Source organism: Lygodium microphyllum, chromosome 13 (genome assembly GCF_053477565.2).
Source record: "Lygodium microphyllum isolate KBCC chromosome 13, Lygodium_microphyllum_v1.1.10, whole genome shotgun sequence".
NCBI classification, from domain to species: domain Eukaryota; kingdom Viridiplantae; phylum Streptophyta; class Polypodiopsida; order Schizaeales; family Lygodiaceae; genus Lygodium; species Lygodium microphyllum.
In genome coordinates, this window is record NC_141147.1 from 108,341,101 (window position 1) to 108,363,420 (window position 22,320).

General features: G+C 40.3%; 1 pseudogene; it reads left to right on the forward strand.

Moving 5' to 3' along the window:
• Positions 1-1,643: 1,643 nt before the first annotated feature.
• Positions 1,644-3,077, forward strand: LOC148027020 (DExH-box ATP-dependent RNA helicase DExH10 pseudogene; annotated as a pseudogene).
• The last annotated feature ends 19,243 nt before the right edge of the window (positions 3,078-22,320 follow it).

Here is a 22,320-nt window from a genome sequence, read left to right on the forward strand (position 1 = left end):
ATCTTCAGTCGCTCCCAGGTAGTTGATGTGAATAGTTGGCTTTTTGGATTGACAATTCACCACTAGATGTCCAAGTTGATGGCACTTATAGCAGACTATGGATTTGGCTTTGGAAACATTATTGGTAATAGCGGGGAGTTTAGGAATGTTGGGATTTGACTGGAGAGATGGCTTAGGATTTAGATTTGTGTTTGTTGGTAAAGCAGGGGGTCGTGTCTAAGATTTGTGGAATGAAGATGGAACAAAGCGGCTTTGATTGAATCTTCAAAAGTTAGAATTGAATTGCTTTGTTACCGTTATTTGGAAATTGTTGTGGTCGCTTCTCTCGTCCTCGAATTTTGTCTTTAGCATCATGGGCCAAACAAAATGGTATCCTCGAGAGTCATTGGCTTGAACATGTTCACTTCCGCATAGAAGTGACCAAGCAAACCAGACTTAAACTTGCACTTATGGGTCACCTCAGGTACATCTTCGAGCATTTAAAGTTACAATAAGGCATTCTAGAAACACTCAATATATTGTGAAATAGGCTCGCAATCTCTTTGTTGCATAAGATTCCACTATTTGATTATTTTTCCATGGAATTGAGGTGGAAGAAAATTTTGCAAAAAATTCTTTTGAAAGTCTCCCAAGCAATAGAACAATTAATGCTTTTGCAGATAATAGTTTACCATAACGATGCTATGTCGACTAAATGATTAGTGACACACTTGAGTTTGTCTTTTTCGACATACTGTTCTTCATGGAAATAGTCATCAAACTGACTGATAAAAGCGAGAACAGTATTTCCATTGCGTAACCCATTAAAAGTACGGAATTTGAAATTTGTTTTACTTATCTTGACTTCTTTCCGGATAGATTGTGCTTCGAGTATCGCATGAATCGTGCGTCGTATAACATCTTCAGGGTTGCAGTCCATCTTGATCGGCAATAGATAGTTGAAGAGTAGCCAATTGAGCTTGCAAATTTTGATGTGCTCTTCGTTTCACCTTTGTACAAGCTCCGACAAATAAATATAGTTTTATGGAATCCACTGCAAAATTTCATGGAATCCACCGTGGTCTCACGAAATCCACCGTGGAATATGCCTCATGGCATTAGATGAATCCTTGTTGATTCTTGTGTCATGAGTCTACATGTATATTCATGCAATCCTTCATTGCCTTCACAAACCAACTTTACAAATGCTGTAAGCCCATGAAATTGTGGTGGCCTTTCAGTTACTAGATTAGGTGGATAAATGCATCCATAAACCCAAAGATCCACTTTTTTTTTCTAGTATTTTTCTCTTGTTGCATCCTATATCTTATTGCATCATCCTTGTCCACAATTCTTTGAACATAGTGTCGTGACACTACGCATCCACCATTGTGAATCTGAAGGCGGAGACTTTCACCAAGAATTTAAACACATTAGTCAGTGTCATTAGGAATTTATTTTCCATTGTGTGTGTCTTTTTGTTTTTATTTTACATGATGCATGAGCACATGCAGTTAGGTTAGGCACATTCTCTTCAATGCATTCCTAAATTTTCTGTGGAAGCATCATTTGAATGATTGTATTACATGGTTTTTAATTTGCAAACTGCATGAATGATTGGGACATAAAATTCTCTCTCAAAGCATATTTTTTGTTAGGGCACAATGCATGGAAAAATAGGTTCATATAAAGGTATCCATTTTGAAGACTCAAGGGTCATAAGTTTTACATCATCACCGATCAGACATTGAGGAACATGGAATTCGCTCTCTGACTCAAGGAGAAGACAAGATATGTTTCTATAGCCCCAATGGAAGTTGTATTGTCATGACAACAGAAATTCTAAGAGGAATGCTTTACAGAGGCTCTAAAGTTCTTAAGGAGGTTGCTTGGATCATCTTTGATGATTTTCATTACATGAGAGACAGAGTACGAGGTGTTGTGGATGGGAAGAAAGTATAATTTTTCTTCCTCCAGCTATAAAAATGGTATTCTTGTAAGCTATAATGTCCAATGCAACTAAGAATGGATATGTTGTTTGCACAAATAATCGTGCCATGTTGTGTACACTGACTTCAGGTCAACACCACTGCAGCATTATGCTTTTTCTATAGGACGTTCAAGATTGTATCTTATTGTTGATAAGAAGTGCCTATTGTTGATAAGAAGTGCCATTTAGAGAGGATGGCTTTAACAAATTAGTCACAACATTTTCAAAGGAAGTCGACCAGGAGGACGACTTGACCTCTCCCAATGGAGGTGGAAGAGGAATGGGAAGGGGCACAAGATACAAGAGGGGAGAAGAGAGCTTGTAGCTGGTCTCATAACAGCCGGTCAATCTGTGTCATCAGAGCTTATGGATTTGGCTATGAAGGATAATCGATTCAGGGCCAGTTGTGAGGGATGTCTTTAATAATGCAATACAATGCCTCAATGAGGAGGACAGGGAGCTACCTCCAATAGTTTCCATCTTACCTCTTTTGGAGAAAGGCGTAATAATGCATCATTCACGTCTACTTCCTATTGTGAAAGAGGTGGTTGAGATTTTGTTCCAAGAAGGCTTGATAAATGCATTGTTTGCTACTGAAACATTTGCGATGGGTTTGAATATGCCTGCAAAGAATGTATTGTTTACAGCGGTTCAAAAATGGGATGGAGACAATCACTCTTGGATGTTTTCTAGAGAGTTCATACAACTGAGTGGAAGGGCAGCCCGTCCTGGAAAGGATGAGCGAGGCATCTCTATTATAATGATTGATGAGCAGATTGACATAAATACATGCAGATATGGCTTGCTCCTTTAGTGAGTACATTCAGGTTGAGCTACTATACGTTGCTGAATTTGACGAGTCAAGTGGAGGGCCAATTTGATGCTGAGTATGTGATCAAGAACTCATTTTCAGCATGACAAGGCTTTACCTAATGAAGAAGAGAAGGTTGCACAATTGATAAAGGAAGCATCAACCATTGATACAGCAGGAGAGGACTCGATCGTAGAGTATCACAGGTTGAGACTTTGTCTTGTATAATCGGAGAAGAAGATGATGTCTGCAATTCGGAGACGTTGCAGGACAACCAAAGCCTTGGAAATTGAATGAATGTGTAGCTTGTTGATGATTTTGGGTGGCAGAAAGAGTACGTCCTTTCCATTGCATGCAGGAAGAAAAGTACTGGTGAAGTCTCGGAAGTTGACAGATTGGACATGTCCTAAAGACGGCTTCTTGCGACAATGGATGTGGATTGTAGTGAAGGCCACCTCATCCACGAGATCCAGTTCTCGCGGATGTACGCCTCCAGTTCTCGCCTCACTGAGTTGAATGGGGCCATCGCGAGGAGTTGGATCTGGCTCAGAAGTTCTATGAAAGGTTGCGGAGTGACGCGCGATCGCTTCGGCAGAAGCTTCCCTTTGTCAAAGTGGAACAGATCGATGAGGAGATCAGAATAATGGAATACAAGCAGATACACACAACGCTTTCCATAGAAGAGGAGAAGAACCTAGTTGCCCGGATCGCAAACCTGTGGAGATCAAGGGAGTTTGTCAAAGATTTAGACTGACGGATAGAGCAAGATGAGGACTCCAGTGAAACTCGTCGATCTAATAAAGGAGGACGATAGGCTACTCAATAGCTTGAAAGTCTAGCAAGAGCAGTAGCATCACATCCCAGAGATCCGTGAGAAAGAAGCTGCAAAGGCCATGGACATACATGCCCTATTACAAGAGAATACTATAGCTTATGAGAATATTAAAGCCTTCAGGGAGGAAATTAAGCAGGCAAGAATAGACTTTGTAGGAAAGTTAGATGAGTTCTAGAAAAGAGAGAGAGAGAGAGAGATTGAATGATCAAACGTAGAAGAAGAAGAAAAAGCATTTCGCCTGTATGATCATCAGAACGCGATTGATGAGTGGGGGCATAAATCAGTGGTGAAAATGCTATTTGATTATGGCTTTTAATGCTTGAGTTTTAACCTTAAGGAAAAACTAAGGCAAAAAAAGTTAAAAGCATAACGTGAGAAGAAGTGAAGAAAAAACTATAAAACTAGGATTAGGAGTGTTTGGATGGGTCATCAAATCAAGGGAGAGAGGGTAGAGGTGGAGCTTGTATCCCTCACCTTCTTTGAAGTTTGCCAACAAATTCAAGAGTGAAGGCTTGAGGTCGAGCTTTAAGCCCCTCGCCTACATCAAAGTTTCCATCTTGTTTGGTTTGAGTTGACCTTTAAGCTTCTCGCCTATTTTGATGGTCGTCATAAAAAACCACGGAGTAGCTTTTGAGTCGCGAGCTATGAGCTCCTTGCCCTCTTCGAAATTCTCAGCATAAATTCTATGAGAGTGGCTTGAGTTTGAGCTGGATGCTCCTTGCCTTCCTTAAAATTCTTCCCATAAAATCTAACATCCCTGCTTTTTCTCTTCTCTCTCAGTTTGAAAATTCAACCTTGTCTTTCCAAAAAATATTTTGATCAAATCTGACAAAAATCTTTTGTTCATATCTAAAAATCATTTGAACCTATATCTTGTCTATATCTTTATTCAAGAAATTTTTTTCTCATTCAACTTGAAACTAAACTCTTCTAGATAATTATTTTATGTTGAGTTTTCCAATCACCAAGTGTTCCTGCAACGAGCAACTTTCCAAACCCCCACGCAAACTTTGTGCGACATTTGGTGAACCCGATGTAAAAGCATTGCTTTTGATCATCGAGATGGGAGACTCTTCGAACAATCCATCTTCATCATCGATTGTTTCCTCCTTTTTGACTGATGAGATAAAGACTTCATTACAAACTCTTTCTTTAGCCATTATGATGCAGAATCAACAGATGCAATTATCTATGCAGCACTAGCATTAGCTACATCAACACCAATTGGATCAACAACGACTATTGCATCAAGAACAAAAGCATACACATGATGCGACCAAGGCAATTGAGGCTATGGTTAGTGAGTGCAAATTATTTGATGACTGGAATGTATCAGTCTACATTTAATCTTTTAAAATGCAGATGCATTTCTTTGGAGTTCCTTCCAATTGGAGCAACTATTTCTTACGGCTTGTCACTCTTGCTTTACGATCTAGAGTGACAGATTTGTTTGTGCAAGACTCTAACTAGAATGTTTTCAAAAAAGTGCTCAAAGATAAATATTTTCAGGAGGATTATGGTGTTGCTACATGGAAGACATTCAGAGAGTGGATCTATCAACCCAACAAAGGACTTGTTTCTTCTGAATTGTTGCAGGAGTTTGAAGAGCGCTATAACCAATTGGATACACTACAACAAAGAGCTCTAAACTCAGAGAAAGTGGAGTTATTCTTGCAGGCGATTGATCCTACACTTTAGGATGAGTTGGGAGAGCTTCTTGAAGACCGTACGTAACCTATGGGATTGAAGATGGATTGGCAAGATACTGTCGATGCAATATTTACAGTGACAAAGAGACGGAGATGGAAGGATCACTTGCAGAATGGCATGCAATCACTATTAGTGATTTCTTTTCCTACCATGACCTCTTCAACTTCTCTTGTTGCACTATCCACTACTTCTCCTATTTCTCATCATGTGCCTATGCTTATGCCTATTCCGATTGCAGTGGAGGAAATTTCAAAAACCTAAAAGGCCTACCAATTAAGATGACTAGAATGATGCAGCAGCCACTTAGTCTAGTTTCAATTTCAGCCCCACCTTCTTCTCCTATAAATTCTTCCAGGAATGATCATGTTCACCATTGCATGTCGTGTAATAGTCCAGATCATGAGCGGAAGGGCTGTCAAGATTTTAAAAAGGCAAAAAGGCTGAAATTGGTAGTCTGGAAGGATAAGATGATTTGTTGGAGGGATACAGAGTAGCCAATCAAACCAAATTTTGGTAAGGGTGGTATGTAGAAATTGTTAGATAAGTCTCTTTTGCGCTCTTCTTATATGTAATGCAAGAGGTGGCAAGAGAAGCTCCTGCCTATGGCCTTCAGTTGGAGCAGTTGCCAAAGGATAAATCTCTTTTATTACTACAAGGATAATGAGACATAGCGACAACGCTTTTCTGATGCAAAATAGCGGCATCGCTATTTGCGTTGCTATTAGTGACGCAAATAGCAATGATGCTTAGACAAAAAAAACACAGGCCAAAACTAGAACGTGTTATTTTGCACGAGTACAAAAGAGAGAGCGAAAGGGAGAGCAAAAGAGAGAGCAAACTCCATCTTGCATTTGAGAGGGAAAGGGAGAGAAAGAGAGAAAGAGAGAGAAGGAAAGCTTCTCACCATCGCCACCGCCGTTCGCGAAGAAGATTGTAGTGGTAGTCATGGTAGCGGTAGCGGTAGTTGTTGTTTAATTTCTTATTTTCTTATTTATTGTTTTTGTGGTTGTCATAGTAGTAGTAGTGGTAGTGGTAGTGGTAGTGGTAGTTGTTGTTTAATTTCTTATTTTCATATTTGTTGTTGTAGTAGTAGTGGTAGTGGTAGTGATAGTAGTAGTTGTTGTTTAATTTCTTCTCTTCTAGTTTGTCGTTGTTGTGGTAGTCGTAGTTGTGGTCATAATCGTCATAGTCGTGATTATAGTAGTAGTACTAGTAGTAGTAATAGTAGTTTTCTTGTTTGTAGTAGTAGTAGTAGTAGTTTTTTTTATTTTCTTGTTTATTATTGTTTAGTTTTCTTATTTTTTGTTATTGTTGTAGTAGTAGTAGTTTTTTATTCTTTTATTGTTTGTTGTTATTGAAGTAGTAGTAGTAGTAGTTGTTGTTGTTATTGTTTTTTCTTCTTTTCTTGTTTGTTATAGTAGTAGTAGTAGTAGTAGTAGTAGTAGTAGTAGTAGTAGTAGTAGTAGTAGTTTTATCTTCTTTTCTTGTTTGTTATTATTGTAGTAGTAGTAGTTATTGTTGTTGTTGTTATTGTTTTTTCTTCTTTTCTTATTTGTTATTGTTGTTGTTGTAGTAGTAGTAGTAGTTTTTTCTTCTTTTCTTGTTTAGGGTTGTTGTTGTAGTCGTAGTTATCGTAGTCGTGGTTGCAGTAGTAGTAGTTAAATTCTTGTTTATTATTGTTGTTGTAATAGTAGTAGTAATAGTTTTTTTAATTTTCTTGTTTATTGTTTTTTAGTTTTCTTGTTTGTAGTAGTAGTAGTAGTAGTAGTAGTAGTAGTAGTAGTTGCTGCTGCTATTGTTTTTTCTTTTTTTCTTGTTTAATGTAGTAATAGTGGTAGTAGTAGTGGTAGAGAGAGAGAGATGTTTTGTTAAAGGAAATTGGTAGTAGAGAGAGATATATATTTTGTTAAAGAAAATGAGAGAGGGGGAGGAAGAGAAAAAGGAAGAAGCAATGAGAGAGAGGAAATAAACATACATCATAATAAAGAAAGAGAAAAAGAGAGAGAGATGGAAGGAGAGGAGAGAATGAATGGATAAAAAACAAAGAGAGAGTGGTGGCGAGGTCCGATGAGGTCTAATACAATACTACGAGACGAAAAACACTCCAACATACGTTAATTTGTGGGTGGGTGGAGACTTTACATACGTTAATTTTTGTTGAGTTACAAGAGAAGAAATCCCTTCTCAAACAATTTAAGAAAGAAAAAAAGAATGATAACAAAAACAAATTGTTTGTCATAACGTAGACAAAATGAAAAATGATGAAAGTCATGATGTTCAAGATCGTGAGGCGTATCTTAATCAGCGTGTCCCATAACCTTGCTCTCAATGTAAGTTGGTAATAAGACGAAAACGTCGATTGTCTATAGAACACGTACGACGCTTCGACAAGTTTCAATCTGAGATAATTAATTAGGCGATCTTAGATTTTGAGAAAATGATAAGAAAAGTTTATATCAATCATGCACTGTATTCGCAAGCTAATTGAATACCATATACAAAAATATTGGGTGTGACTGGTAAATTTTTTATCCAGAGAGGTGACGTCTCATCCCAAGGAGGAGTGCACCCTTTGCGGCCAATTAGATTAGTTCGTGGGCATGCAATAGATGGAGTGCCTGAGCCAATCCACCACTTGGAAGGTACTACCCAATCTATACCGTCAATACGAGAGGAGACAGGCAGCCTTCGAGACTTACCTACAATCTTGGAGTCTGAGATAGAGGCAATGATCGATGCATTGATGCCCATGGACGTCGAGACTTCTGATCTGCTTAGAGAGGACGCATCCATATCATTATATGATGGGTGTCGAGTATCTCGCCTGAAGACACTACTTGCACTCCTAAGTATGCAAGCAAAATTCGGGTGGAGCGATATGAGTATGACCGAGTGGATCAGGTACCTTCTACATACGCTTCGTTGATTTCTTTTTAGCACTATCATTAAAAACATTTGTGCTTTTTCAAGGTATTTTATGATTTTTATCACGTTACTGAAGTATCATATATTACCTATAGTCCTTGTCAACTACAATATCCCTCCATGACTTTCTATGAAGAAAGGATGAGATATCCCTCTATGACTCGTTCCCGACTGCTACAAAGTCAAAAATATAGACGTGTATCTTTGCCCATTAGTCAATGAGCTTAAGATTTTGTGGGAGGAGGGGGGTCACCGTGCAAGATATGAGCAAGCACAATGGTCGACGATCCATCAATATTCGAGCCATTCTCATGTGAACCATGCATGACTTTCCAAGATTTGGAGAGTGCTTAGATAAATAGACTTCTGTTCTTGTTAGTAATATCTATCATAGCTCGTTCAAGTTTGTATTCACTGGATAGAGGTGTTGGGACAGGTTTGGTTACCTCAGGTTATCATGCATGTCCATTGTGCGGGCCACAATTAGACTCCGGAAGGTCACAAACCATGAAGAAGATAGTATATCAAGGACACACCACCTTCTTGCCAGAGGGTCATGAACTCAGGGAAGGTTTTCTTAGATGACCTCCAACACGTATGAATGCCCAAAGCTGGTACGAGCTGAAAATGGTCCACATGGAGTCACATCCAAATAGAATGCGTCGATTCTCAGTTTTCTACGAGTTGCCATATTGGACCCACTTATAGATCAACCACTTGTTGAATCCCATGCGTATTTTCAAGAATGTGGGTAGCTTGCAATGGGACCACATCACAGAAAAGAGACACACTATAGGGGCACGAATGGATTAGAAGAATATAGGCAAGATGGAGGCGTTTGGCCGCACTCGAGTGCTAATGGTTTCTTTTAGCTACCTCATGGCTTTTTCCACTAAAGAAGAGCGCATTGTGAAGCAAATAGTCAAGTATATCCGCACTCCGACGGGTATGATGTGTTCTCTCAGGTCTGCATTTTCTTAAGACGACTAATTATTAGGACTAAAATCCCATGATTGGCATAAGATATGTTAGGTTTGTACTATGAATGGATTGTAAGTAGTCTGCGTATTTTGCTATTTGGAGTGTAGTCATTGTTCATAATGCTTTCTCATTTGTGGCATTTTGTAGTATCCATTGCGATCGCAAGATGCCTAACTCCAGAAATACGCAGGGCAATTTATAGGTTGTCGACTTTAGTACAATGGATCTCATAGAAGGAGATTAAAACGTCCTCTATTGAATGCACAGGGTGGGAAGTAGGGAGACGGTCTATCTCTTTGAGAAATATCTCCCTACCAGCATGCTCACGATAGAAATCCACCTTCTTGTGCACCTTGTAGATGAAGTGGAGAGCTTGGCCAGAAGGTAGCATGGTTGAAGGTTGGTTGGTGTCTGAGGTGCTAGTGTATATTTCACAATGGCTACCAACGGTGGATTCAGACAACAATATGCTATGGTCACTGAAGGACGATGATAGACTGACCAGAGATGTGGTGGTTGAAAACGGGGTAGAAAAAAGAATGAATGTTGCAATGCAGGAGAAAGTGAATCGCTTTTGTATGTTGTACCATGTCTCTATGGAGATGTGACTCACTAGGTACCAACAAGCTAGGAAAGATTGAGAGGAAGCACGAGCTGAATTTCGACGTGGTATGTGCCATTTCAATATCCCGAGGACATGGAGGAGATGCCGCAGTTTATCTCAACGCGATGGTTGCATGGAGCTTTGACCACAGCGTCTCGCGAAGGGACAGATGTCTCAATCGAGGAGTGGGAATTCTCAAGGCGATGTAGTCCAAAGGTGATGACGTGTTAAGGGTTTTTTGTATCTATATTTTATATGCGACAACTAATTGAGTGTTTCAATGTATACTACAAAATATATATGCAGCATGGTCGCGCGGACGATATTTCCGCGTGGAGCGTATTGACAAAATGCGCTCCATGACAAATTGTGGTATCATGGCAAGGTTCGAGTAAGAGAGCCGAGGATGAGCAATGGATCCAAATACGGTTATAGATGAGATGGAGTATTTTGGGAACGTGCAAAGTATTGTTATGATGAATTATCGTAGCTTCTTCATGATCCTATTCGATGTGCAGTTGTTCAAAGTGGTACTTAAAGGAGTTGGAGCAACAGTTCGACGAGGTCCATTTGGATTTCTCGAAATAGATTCCGAAAAAAAATGGATGGATTTGTGTGACACCTTTGTGTTGTTGGCCCATTGTGAACAGGTGCATGAACTCATTTTTTTTAAATTGTATTACCACATGGTACATGTCACAATAGTTAAATCTCTCTTGTAAACACGTAATCTTCTATCCAAACCCCCCCACAACCTCGATGGTGGTATGTTATACCTTCAACTATCCGAAGTGCGAGAGTATATGATCAAAGAGATGTTCTGAGCATAGATGAGGACAATATGCAAATAGAGGGGTCGATATTGCAACGGGTGGAGGCCACTAAAAGCTTAGAGCATGTGTAGAGGATCCAGCATCGGGTAATAATGATGGAAATACAAGAGTCCAAAAATTCTTTGAGAACGAGGTGGACTCATCCTTTTGTGGTGACATGTCTATCGACCTTCTAGGGTATCCGGAGTTGTGTCAGGAGATTAACATGGGACCATAGAATACTTCATACTTGGAGCATCCACCTACTCAATTCGTTGACGAATCACTTATAAGATTACATAATATATGCATTTTAAGTAAGATCATTTTTTAAAGACTTATATTATCATGCTTTGTATGATTCAAAATTGATTATGCTAACATTATTTTTTATCTATGCGAGTGACCTTTGTGGATATTTAGATCATTAGGATGAGTCGAGGGGTGAGTGATGAGGAGCTTCAGGAGATCTTCATGCGTATGTCTCCAGATCAGATGGCAAGATTCAGAGACATGGCAGACTAGGAGCTGTCTCAGATACCGTTAGGCCACTCTATTAGATCTACTTCGGCGTGATCTGATGCTTCAGTTTTGAGCAGACGAGGTGGATGCTCCAGACTTGGACCAGACGGAGGGAGTGGTTTAGGGAGATGCTGCAAAGATCCACATGCAGTGAGCCCACGATCGGCTCGGGATATATGTGCTACTCCTCGCTCTCATGGCGGTTCGAGAGAGCGTGGCTCAGGTGGTTGCTGTGGATGCATGAACGCGGTGTCTCCGTCTTGCCATTCTGCTGGAATTGCGTCACCTTCGGGATTTGTCACACCTGTGGGGACGTCTACTGCACTCACTCTGGATTTTGCTCAGCTGTCTCTAGGTGGCACCCCTATGGGTATTACTTCGATAGATACTATCCTGGTTGGTACACCAGATGTACAGGGGTCTCCTGGATATGCCAAGGAGTGTGATCATAGGTGGGAGAGGACCCATCTTAGGCATACCCTAGAGGGGTATGCCTACCTTATAGATGATAGGTCATGAGCAATCATCATGAATGATGAGGGGAGGAGAGTGATGGCTCGCATGAGAGAGTTGTGCCAAGAAGTTTTTCGGCACAACGTCTTGGATCATTGGAAGAACATACCGGAGGGGAGTAAGGACTACATAGTAGCATCCTGGCATGAGGATTTTTCGGTGCTAACCGCAGCAAATAGGTTTTCTATGGGTTGGATGATGGAGTTTATGCATGCATATATGTCACACAGACGATGGGATACACGCAAGGCACTCAAGAGTGGGGCTTCAAAGCCCAAGTGGCTAGACGCAGACGACTGGCGTTGACTTAGGGAGGAGGCTATAGATTCTCTTGGATGTCGGAGACAGCAGCACGAGGCATTGAGGGCACGACTAGAGGCCGGAGTGGTCCATCATCTTGGGAGTGGCGGCCATAGGACATATTTGGAGGACTTTGTAAGTTTTTCTTTTGTTTTGCCTGCTTATTTTTTTGCAATATCCTTTGAACTGACAATTGTGTTTCTAACAGTTGCATTTTTTTTTCTTTGCAGCACTCCTTATAAATCGTGATGCCATCGACCTTGAGACTCGATATGCAGAGAGGCATGGTCTCACTGCATTGATCCACTGATTGTATGGACGCGACGCCCTATAAGTCACTCATCTTTCTTGTCCATAGCTACCATGTTTAATTAGAATGCATCACCAATAAGGACACTGATAACAACTCTTCTATGGCATTGCCAATAATGACACTTTTTGCAATGGCGGGAGAAAATTTCTTTATGAACAATTTTTTCGCTATTAACGTTGGTATAAGGCCTATAGCTTGTAGTGTATGGTCCTATGCACTGCACACAGAGAAGAAGGGAAAAGCTTTATCATTCAAACTTTCAGCCATAGGATATGCGATTAGAAAAGGGACTAGATGGAATGATCGAGTTGATGTCTTTTCTATCTATGCTTATATGGCAAAATCTCAAGGATTTGAGGTGCTTGTTGAGGAGAAGCAGAAAAGAGATAATGGTCAACTTGAAGGATCAAAGAGAGTGACTAAGAGAAGTGATCTAGTTCTTCAGCCTTTTTCTGCATGCCCAGAGTAGAGTATGGGTGATGTTCAGAAGCCAAAAGTACAAGGTGATTAGAAAGCCCTGAAGACAAAGGATCCGAAGCCAAAAAAGTAACCTAGATTGAAGCTACTTTCTAACATTGAGATGACTATAGACTTGAAAAATGTACTTGAGGATCAAATTCTTAACTAAAAATTTGAATTCACTCTTGGAGAGGCCTTGGGAATTGCCAAAAGAGAATTTCGTGATGTTAACATTGACATCATTAAAAGAAAACAATCGCGCGATCGATTATTGAAGAGTCGACATAGTATATGATCCATCAAGAGGCTTTGATAGTTGCTAAGAGGATATTGATTTTGATAAGGAGATTATTGAGGAGTCTACAAATGGAGCTTTATGTATGTAGTCCAAGAAGACTCTTCAGCCTTTACTTTAGCCTGTACAGTATGCTGAGAGTGATGATACGCCTAGATTGGTGCCTTGTAGCCATTTTTCTCATAGTCATTGGGCTTGTGTGACTACGGAGATTGTGGTTTAGAATAGACTAAAGTGTCGTCGAAGAAGACGAGCATGAAGTCATCAAGATATGGCCTAAAAATATCCTGCATCAACTTGTTAAAGGTGGCAGGTGCATTCGTAAGCCCAAATGACATAACTAGGAACTCAAAATGTCCATATTTTGTATTGAAGGCCGTCTTTGGGATATCTTCTTCCTTGATCCTTATCTAATAGTAACCCAACCTGAGATCAATCTTGGAGAAGATCTTTGCACCTTGAAGACGATCAAGAAGCTCATCTATTCTAGGAATAGGGTACTTGTTCTTGACAGTTGATTGATTCAACCCTCTGTAATCAATACATAGTCGAAATGTTCCATCTTTCTTTGTCTAGAACAGTACTGGAGTTTTCCATGGTGAACTGCTAGGACAGATGTAGCCCTGATCTAGCAGTTGCTTGAGTTGTTCCTTTAGCTCAATTGCTTTCGATATAGACATCCTATAAGGTCTCTTTGCAATTGGCGCAACTCCTGGTACTAGGTTTATCTCATGATCCACTTCTCTTTGAGGTGGGAGTTCTATCAACTCTTTAGGAAATACGTCTATGTATTCCTTAAGCGAAGAAGGTCCTTCACTAGACTCTTGCTTCTGATCTAACTTGTTGAGCTTAATTAAGTAGACAGGTAGTCCTTTTCTGACTCCCTTTATAATCCGAGATGCTTTAGCCAATTGAATTTTTGGCACTCCAGCCTCACCTTGAGTTGTGACCAAATCCCCTTCAGAGTTTCGAAAGGAAATTTGGCCCTTTCCACAATGAATGTGGGCGTCATTAGGTTTAAGCCAATCCATTCCGAGTAGACACTTATGGACACCTAGGCTCATGACTCTGAATTTGACTGAAGTCTTCTTTCCTCCCAGAAAGAATTCCACCTTAGCAGTTTTCCTAGTACAAGTAACCTCACGACCATTTGCCAACTCCACAAGCAAGGTAGGTGCTTCTACTATGGCTATTCCTAATCTTTTTGCACAAGCGGGTGAGATAAAGGAATGTGTACTACCACAATTAATCAAGGTCTTGAAACTTTTACCTTGATAGTCCGACGGTGTTTAAATCATCGAGAGCTGGCGATTCGGCCCTTTCTTGTGAAGAGCGGCATGGATTGTCGCCCTTTCAAACTCTGCTTCCACGGTCGGATATTCTTCTTCTTCGTACATTTTCCTATTGGCAACGCATGCAGTTCTTCCTGTACCTCGGGAAGCGGCTCCCTGTCCATGGCCCATTCCCCTAAAACAACGTAAATCGGGATCAATTATAACTCTAGGTCAATGCTTTTGTTGTTCGTGTTCTTTGACGATCTTCTGGTTGTCCATCGTGATTTGAGAAAATTTCCCGGCCAACCAGGACCACCCATCCGTAAGACGGACCTATGGCCACATCCACGCACTTTCCTCAAGTTGTTTTAATTATTTAATTACCTAACACATTTAGTTGGACATGTATCAATCAGCTTCCTTAATTAGCCCGTTAGGCACTAGTTTCTTCACGTAATCATATCACTTGACATAGAAAAGCAATGTCAAACAAGTTTCTTTTTAACAGGTTATCATATTTATCTTTGAAATACATAAAGTCTAGCCGATAGGCTTATCCACAATCCGCCCGAAGGCTATCCAGTAATCCATAGGGATCACTAATCCAAGATTCCTCCCATAGACTAGTATGCGGGCCTCGAGATCCAATCCGGAGTCACGTTAGCCTCTTGTGCAGGGCCTGAAAGGTGAGGGTTTTATGGCCAGAGCCCCCCTAGCACCCAAGCATCGTCTTGCTCTAAGTAGCTCTCAACGGAGAGACCTCTCGCGACGGGTTCAGTCCACCTTCCCGACGCGGTTAACAACCCCCTTTCTTAGGGTCAGGCAGGCAGTCGAGGGTAATTGAAGCTGCCTCTCCCTTCAGACCTTCAATCTGAAGCATTAGATATCCATTTATCCTTTAATTCATTGATCAAACAAAGCAAAACAGTGCTCCTAAATCTGTAACAAGCACAATCATTTCCATTGGTCGCTATTGTTGGCCAACTACTAAGGAGTGAATCCTCTTTCTTTTTTTTTCGGAATGCATCCAGCACTCGATCCGGTTTTACTTCCGACTTGGTAAGATCCCCAATATCCTAGGTTAGGGCGTACCCTATTAACCCGTCTTCGTCAATACCGTAAGTTCATATGTTATTTCAATTTATTGGCTTTTCCCTTGCTTCCAAGCAATTATCTTTACCCCAGAAAGATACTATATTAGGACGATTATTCATCCTCTTGCAAGATAACTTGCATAAGAATCTGCCAACCTAACTCCGAGGAATTGGCCATTCCCTTGTGATCAAATCACAAGATTATGCGATTCTACAACTTGTTACACAAGTATTGCATCAATTATGGGACTATTTACCCATCGAATGGAGTCACCAAATAATTTGTTCCTGATGGCATTAGGCCGACTTGTCAGTCCTAGGTTTTCGAGTTTCATCTTTTTAGCGAAAGGTTCTTAGGAAAACCCTGGATCACTTTTCGCAAGTAGGTCCTAGTGTCCCTACATTCCGTGAATGTGGGCAAGTACTTAAGGTTTAGGAGTTTCAGTTTTTGGCAATACGTGCGACTAGGTGAATGTCTCCACCGGCCTAACCCTAGTCAGTTCCTTGGGATATGTCACATTGAATTAACCCATTTCTAAATGAGTACTCCGCAAGTTTAGGTATTTAGGTTTATGCCAATTTAACCTATCTATTTTTGAAGATAATTATGCTATCATTTCCATAATCACATGACTCATTGTCTACGCGTAAGTTGATTTTCAAATTCTAACTTTTCGGTTTAAGATCAAGCATAGGTTAGGTTATAGCCTATTTCAATTAATCATCGAACAAGATTCATGCTAAAACCTGCAGCCTTTTACTAATAAATATGCAGTTGAAAAACGATGTTTATACCAATTTACTAGAGTGATGCAACTTAAGAACCATTTCATGCCTTGCAATTTCCTATGGATTATTAGCACTTTCTATAATGACTCCTTGCGAAGAAGATATGTCCTAATAATGCGACATGCAATTTATACTTCCATACCTAAATGGAGTGCACTATCGTAGTTCCGTTTTGTAAATATGGACATTAATCTAAGTTTAGTTCATTGAAATGCACAAAAACTTCTTGCTAGAAATGCATATCAATTTTCTGTTCACTTTATTTTGTTCGTTTTATTGAAAATACTAATGACCAAACTCTTCTGTCTCGTGAGCTAATTCTTTCTAAATTAACTAAAGTATTTAAGACGAACCATGCATCCTATCTCCAAAAATTATCCACACACGATTGAATTATAACAATGTAAAATAAAAATTAGCAAGGAAAAACCTGGACTTGTGGTGAGATGTCCACGTGGATGCTAGGAGACGATCCTCCTGCGGTTGCGCCTTGTGCTTTCTTACGAGGCATCACGAATGTAGCCTTTCTGTCTTGGATGTGGCTTTGTGGAATCCTTTTTGAAATTCCACCGTCCTTTATGAGTTTTCTTTTCCTTCCTTTCGTAGAAGATCTTTGAAGGGATACTTCTGTGGAGGAGGGGAGAAACCACGGAAAGGGTTCAAAACCCGGGAAGGGGTTGTTTCAAAATCTTCCGCGAATAAGGCCCATTAAAGCCAGAGGAAAGGGCTTAATGGCCTTTTAAATACTCACAAGAAAAGGGCAAAATAAAAGGTGTAAAAGACCCCTTTGGATATAGGGGATTGTGTATGGGGGAAAAAGGGCTTCACGAGCCCTTAGGAGGGGATCTCGCATGTGGGGGGGGGGAAAGAAGGGTTCAAAAGCGGCACATGAAGACCGTTCAAGTAAAATTTGAGGGGAAAAGGTATTTACCGTGCCCACATGAACAAGGGCCTACAAGGATAATTTATGAAGGGGGAAAGGTGTAAGATAAAGGCTTATGAAGGCCCTTCAAGTCAAATGTTGGGGGGGAAATGGGGCTTATGGAGCCCTTATGAGAGAATCTCGTGTATGGGGAGGTGTTATATGAAGAGCACATGAAAGGGCTTTGGATTTCTAGGGGCAGGGGGGTGTTTTAACAAGCCCACATGAACCAGGGCTTGGTGGGAGACCACAAGAGGAATGGGTGTAGTGTGGAAGGGGACTTAGGAAGCCCCCTTGGAAGCTTCCAGAAGCTTCAGAGATCTTCTGCATGTGGAAGCCTTACATGGAGGAGAGGAACAAGAAACGGTTTTTGGGCGGCAGTTGGGGTGATTCCATGTGGCGGCAGAAGCAGCGCGGAGTCCCCACAGTGGCATCGATAGTCTCTCCTTCCTTCACGACTGCCCGGCAGTCACAACTCCTTCCCCAGTGGCAACAATCCACCTCTCTCCACACCCACACTCTCCCTCACAGCTATTGTTTCTCCGCCGTAGTGTGACAGTCTTTTCTCTCCCTCTCGCACCACTATGGCAGCATCAATCTACTCTTCCTCCCTCCTCGAGCTTTCTGACAGCCGCCATTCCCAATCCACCCACCATCCTTAAATAGGTGAGGGGAGGGGATCCTCTCTCCCCTGCATGGCATCTCACATGCCTTCTTCCCCCTGGAAGCTCCAGCAAGGAGCTTAGTTATGCATGCTATTCCCTTCTCCTCCAGCACGATAGTCGGCTTGAGGAGAGAGGGATAATCAATTTTTTTTTTCCATAATTCAATTTATTATCCTCACCACTTATCCTTTTGGCCTCGCCTTTTAGAGGCGGTTCATGCATATTTCTAGGAAAGTCAGAATATTACAAAGATTTACTATGAGCATCCAAACCATAAACATATGGCTTCTACAATTGAACTTCTTAATAGCATGGCTTCACATAAGCCATATCCCCATAAACTAGATCTTGATCCCGTTGAGACAAATAGATGTTTCCAATCTTGCTTGGTTCCTTTTGATATATTGCAAGAACCTGTATACATCTAAGACAAAAAACCTGAGAACTTTCAATGTATCTTTGTATCATGTGAAGCACACACAAATCAATAAGTACAACTACTTCCTTTGACCTCTTTTCCATTTAATAGTAGGGTTGATTACAAACTTCTTGTAGCATCTCTTTCTCATCAACTATAATATCATTTAGTTCACTATACATCCTTCCTTGGTATTGGCATGGATACCACACACTTTTTCATACAATTGCCCAACTTGAAGAGAACCTTCCCCAATATTATAAACAAACTCTTTATTTGAAATACCATTAAGTTATTTGATAGCGTAATCCATTGGTGATTCTTTCAATATAACCATAGTACTAGCATTCTCCTCAACATGCTCAGGTGTATGTCCTACTAGATGCACATATTTGTGAGAGATATCTTTTTCTAGTTCTTAACTTATATTGCCATTGATATTTTTATGCAATTGTGGTCCCTAATGACTTAGAGAAAGTGTTGTCATGATGTTATGAGAACACAGTGTGAAAAAGTATGGAATGCATCATCATCCAACTTCTTTATTGATCTAGAGAGTCAATGTGATCTAAGCCATTAGTACTAGTGTGAGTTGCATGGATTATCCAAAAATACTAGATTTTTTGATAATTTTAGCATATTTTTTATATTATTCATTATAAAAATCTGAAAAAGTTAGAAAAAGCTTCTAGATTAGGATGGCATGCAAAAATCTAGTTGCTTTTTCAACCAATTAGGGGATTTTAACAAGGACAGATTGATGAAATCACGTGTGTCGCGATCGCTGTAAATAGGTTGAAAAGTACAGATTTAACTGAAAGAAGAAGGAGTGATCTGGGAGATCCTTGACCAAGTGTCTTGGAGTTTTATCCCCCTTTCAAAGCCAACGGAGCCATATGATTTGGGTTCGAAGCAGTATAGAAGCAGCTATAATTTTTATGCACGTTTTGCTCTACGAAGAAGCTCCAGGAGATCTAATGCCTGGAGATTGCTTCTGAGTGGTACAAAGATTCCACGTTCCTTCCATACATGTTGATTCAACTCATTGTAACCTGTTTTTGTAGTGTTTACCACTTGGGTATTCTCTATCTTCTCTTCCATCTCCTATCTCTACTTCCTTCTACTTTTGATCCTTGGTGGATTTGACCTTTTGACAAAAACCCCTATGACATTGGTGAACCCAATAGGAAAGGTCATCAGAAGAAGGAAAGACAAGATGGGAGAATCTTCGAATACATTCTCCAGTGATGTTTTGCAACAGTTGGTGTAAAATATGAATATTTCTTATGTAGGTACAACAACAACAACAGGTGATACAAGCTTCTGCTCAAACAAAAAGTTTTGTGATGAATGCTTTGCAAGGAGTTGAGCGTGAGATGAAGTTATGCAGGAATGTATCTGCATATGCACATATCTATGCTCAGAAGATGGAATTCTTTGCAGTAGCTCAATCCGCATGGAGCCGATATTTTGTACGTGTTACTGTTCATGAACTGAAAGCACGGATTACTGAATTATACTTACAGGATGTTGACTAGGTAGCCTTCAAGAAGACACTCAGGGAAGAATTTTATATTGAGGATACCAGTTTGATTATGCGCAAGACTTTTCAAGAGTGGGTTATACAACCCAATAAGGGCCTTGTGGCTACAGAATTGTTAAGAGATTTTGAAAGTCGATTTGAGCAGTTGCATCTTGCAGAACAGCAAACTCTTCCAAGTCAGAAAATTGAATTGTTTCTACAGGCAGCTAATCTTGAGCATCAAGAGAAGCTTGATGTTTTGCTGGAGGATCAGACTACAGAGACAGGTTTGAAAACAAAGTGGAGACATGTCAAGGAAGTTATTACTGCACTTGTGAAGAAGCATAGAAGAAGAGAAAGATTACATGTCTCTAGCTTGCCCACCATTACGGGCAAAATAGTTGAAGTATCCAGTAAGCCACCCGCTTTCGTGGCTAACCCTATGGCTGCACCTGCTACTGTTTCCTCTGTTAGGGAAGATGTCTTAGATGAATTGGTCAAAGCCATGCAAGATCTTCAATTGAAGGTTGCAAAATTGGACGAAAAAAGACAAGAGAAAAGGGGACAGGCAGCAACCCCTAAGCCTTGAAAAAGATGTATGTGGTGTGACAATTTGCAGCAGGAGAAAAAGGATTGTGCTACCTATCAGGAGGCCTTGGCACGACAGCTTATCTTTCGGAAAGATGGCAAGATCCATGCACAAGAAACGGGATTGCCTCTTGCTTTGAGTTTTGGAAAGGGAGGTATGCAACAGTTGTTGGAAGACTTGGCTGTCTGAAATGCTTATGCGGCAGTACATGCTTCTACTTTTGGTCTACAGTTAGATAGAATGTATGGCCAAGTGATGGTTGCTCCAAAGGCTGAAATATGGACACATGCTTTACATGCAGTTGAAAAGAGAAAGGTCACTGATAGTGAAATGTCTCATGTAGGGCAAGACATTCGTGGCATAACTGATTGGGAATCACTGGTAGATGCATATTTAGTGTATGCATATTTAGTAAAGTACAAAACACGAATGTACTTGTGGAAGAAAAACGGAAAAGAAATGAAGATATTGCAAGGACATCTAAAAGAATGACAAGATGAAGTTTGGATCAGCCTAAAGCTGCAAATCAGCCACCTCCCGAGCATGTTATGGTGGAAGAGGTCAGTCAGGAGCAAAAACAGGATATAAGTTGCAATCTGACAAAGCCACGGATCTTAAGAAGGTTCTTGAAGAACGGATCTTAAATAGTTGGGTGGAATTTACCTTGGGAGAGGTGCTTGGTATTACCAAGTGAGAATTTCATGATGAGATCATTGACATAATTAAAAGGAAGCGTCAGTTTCTTGGTGATACCACTAGTGCATTGTTGCAATTTGAAGAGGAAACTCGTTTCTTGGGTATTCGTGCTGAATATGAGCATGAAGTAAGTACAAGATTGTCTATGCAGGATGCTACTAATCAATGGACAACATGTGGAAAAGAGAAGAAAGTGGCTGAAAATGCATTGTCTTATAGCAATATGCATGGTGGAGTAAGGCAAATGCAACAATATGAAGAAGAGACTCTAGGATTTATTCCTCGAAGTCACTACATAAGAAATCATTGGGCTAGAGCTACCACTAAAACGGTAGTAAAAATAGGGAAACATGAAACTCCTTGTGTTGCTTTACTTGACCATGGGTCTGAGATAAATGTCATTGAGTGGGGATTGTATGAAAATGGTGCATGGCCTGTAAACACTGATCATGGTTGGTGAATGAGGGCTACAAATAATTCTTCAGGGGAGCTCTATGTTGCATGTCCTAATGTAAAAGTGACGATTGGTGATGTACAGGAAGAGAAACACTTCTTTGTGCAAGATAATTCCTCATATGGAGTGATTTTGGGACATCCCTATATTATAGGTGTGCGTATGGAAACAAAGGTGGTTGATGATGGTTTTGCTTATGAAAGAGTCAGAAGCAAGGATGGGAGAAAAGCAATCCAATTTCTTACTGTTTGTGTTAATAATCCTAGAAATCAGGATACGCTTCGAGAGTCTACTTTGGTTCCAAATGCAAGGGAATTCAAAGACCTGAATTTTCATTAAGCACTGCCGTAATGCGGGGCTACAATAGTGCTGTTCAGTGGGTGTACTCACCTCTTAATGAAATGAAGCATGTATTTACTATTGGTTATTCTCAATTTACAGCAAACAGTTCATGTTGTTTTAAGCCTATGGAAGCTATGTGTAGGGCTGAACGCATATCTATGAAATGGGCTACTAAGAAACTGAGAGCATTGGGGTTGTTAGCTGAAAATGATGGTATTTTAGGCATCTTTTATGGGCTGAATATTACTGACACTATGGCTGAAATTTCAGCAACTATACATACAAAAAATGAGGCTAAAAACAGAGTGTTGTCAGTATGTTCTTTGGATATGTATGATGTTATAACATTGTTTGCTCAACAGGAAGGATCACAATGGGCTGAAGCACTTGTGGAGACAAAGTATAAGACAGTTGACAAAAAGGTGAAACCAATTGCTTTGCTACTTTCACTAGAGAGTGAGGGTATATATGAAAAAGTGTCAAGGCAGCCAAGCTTACGTGATCCT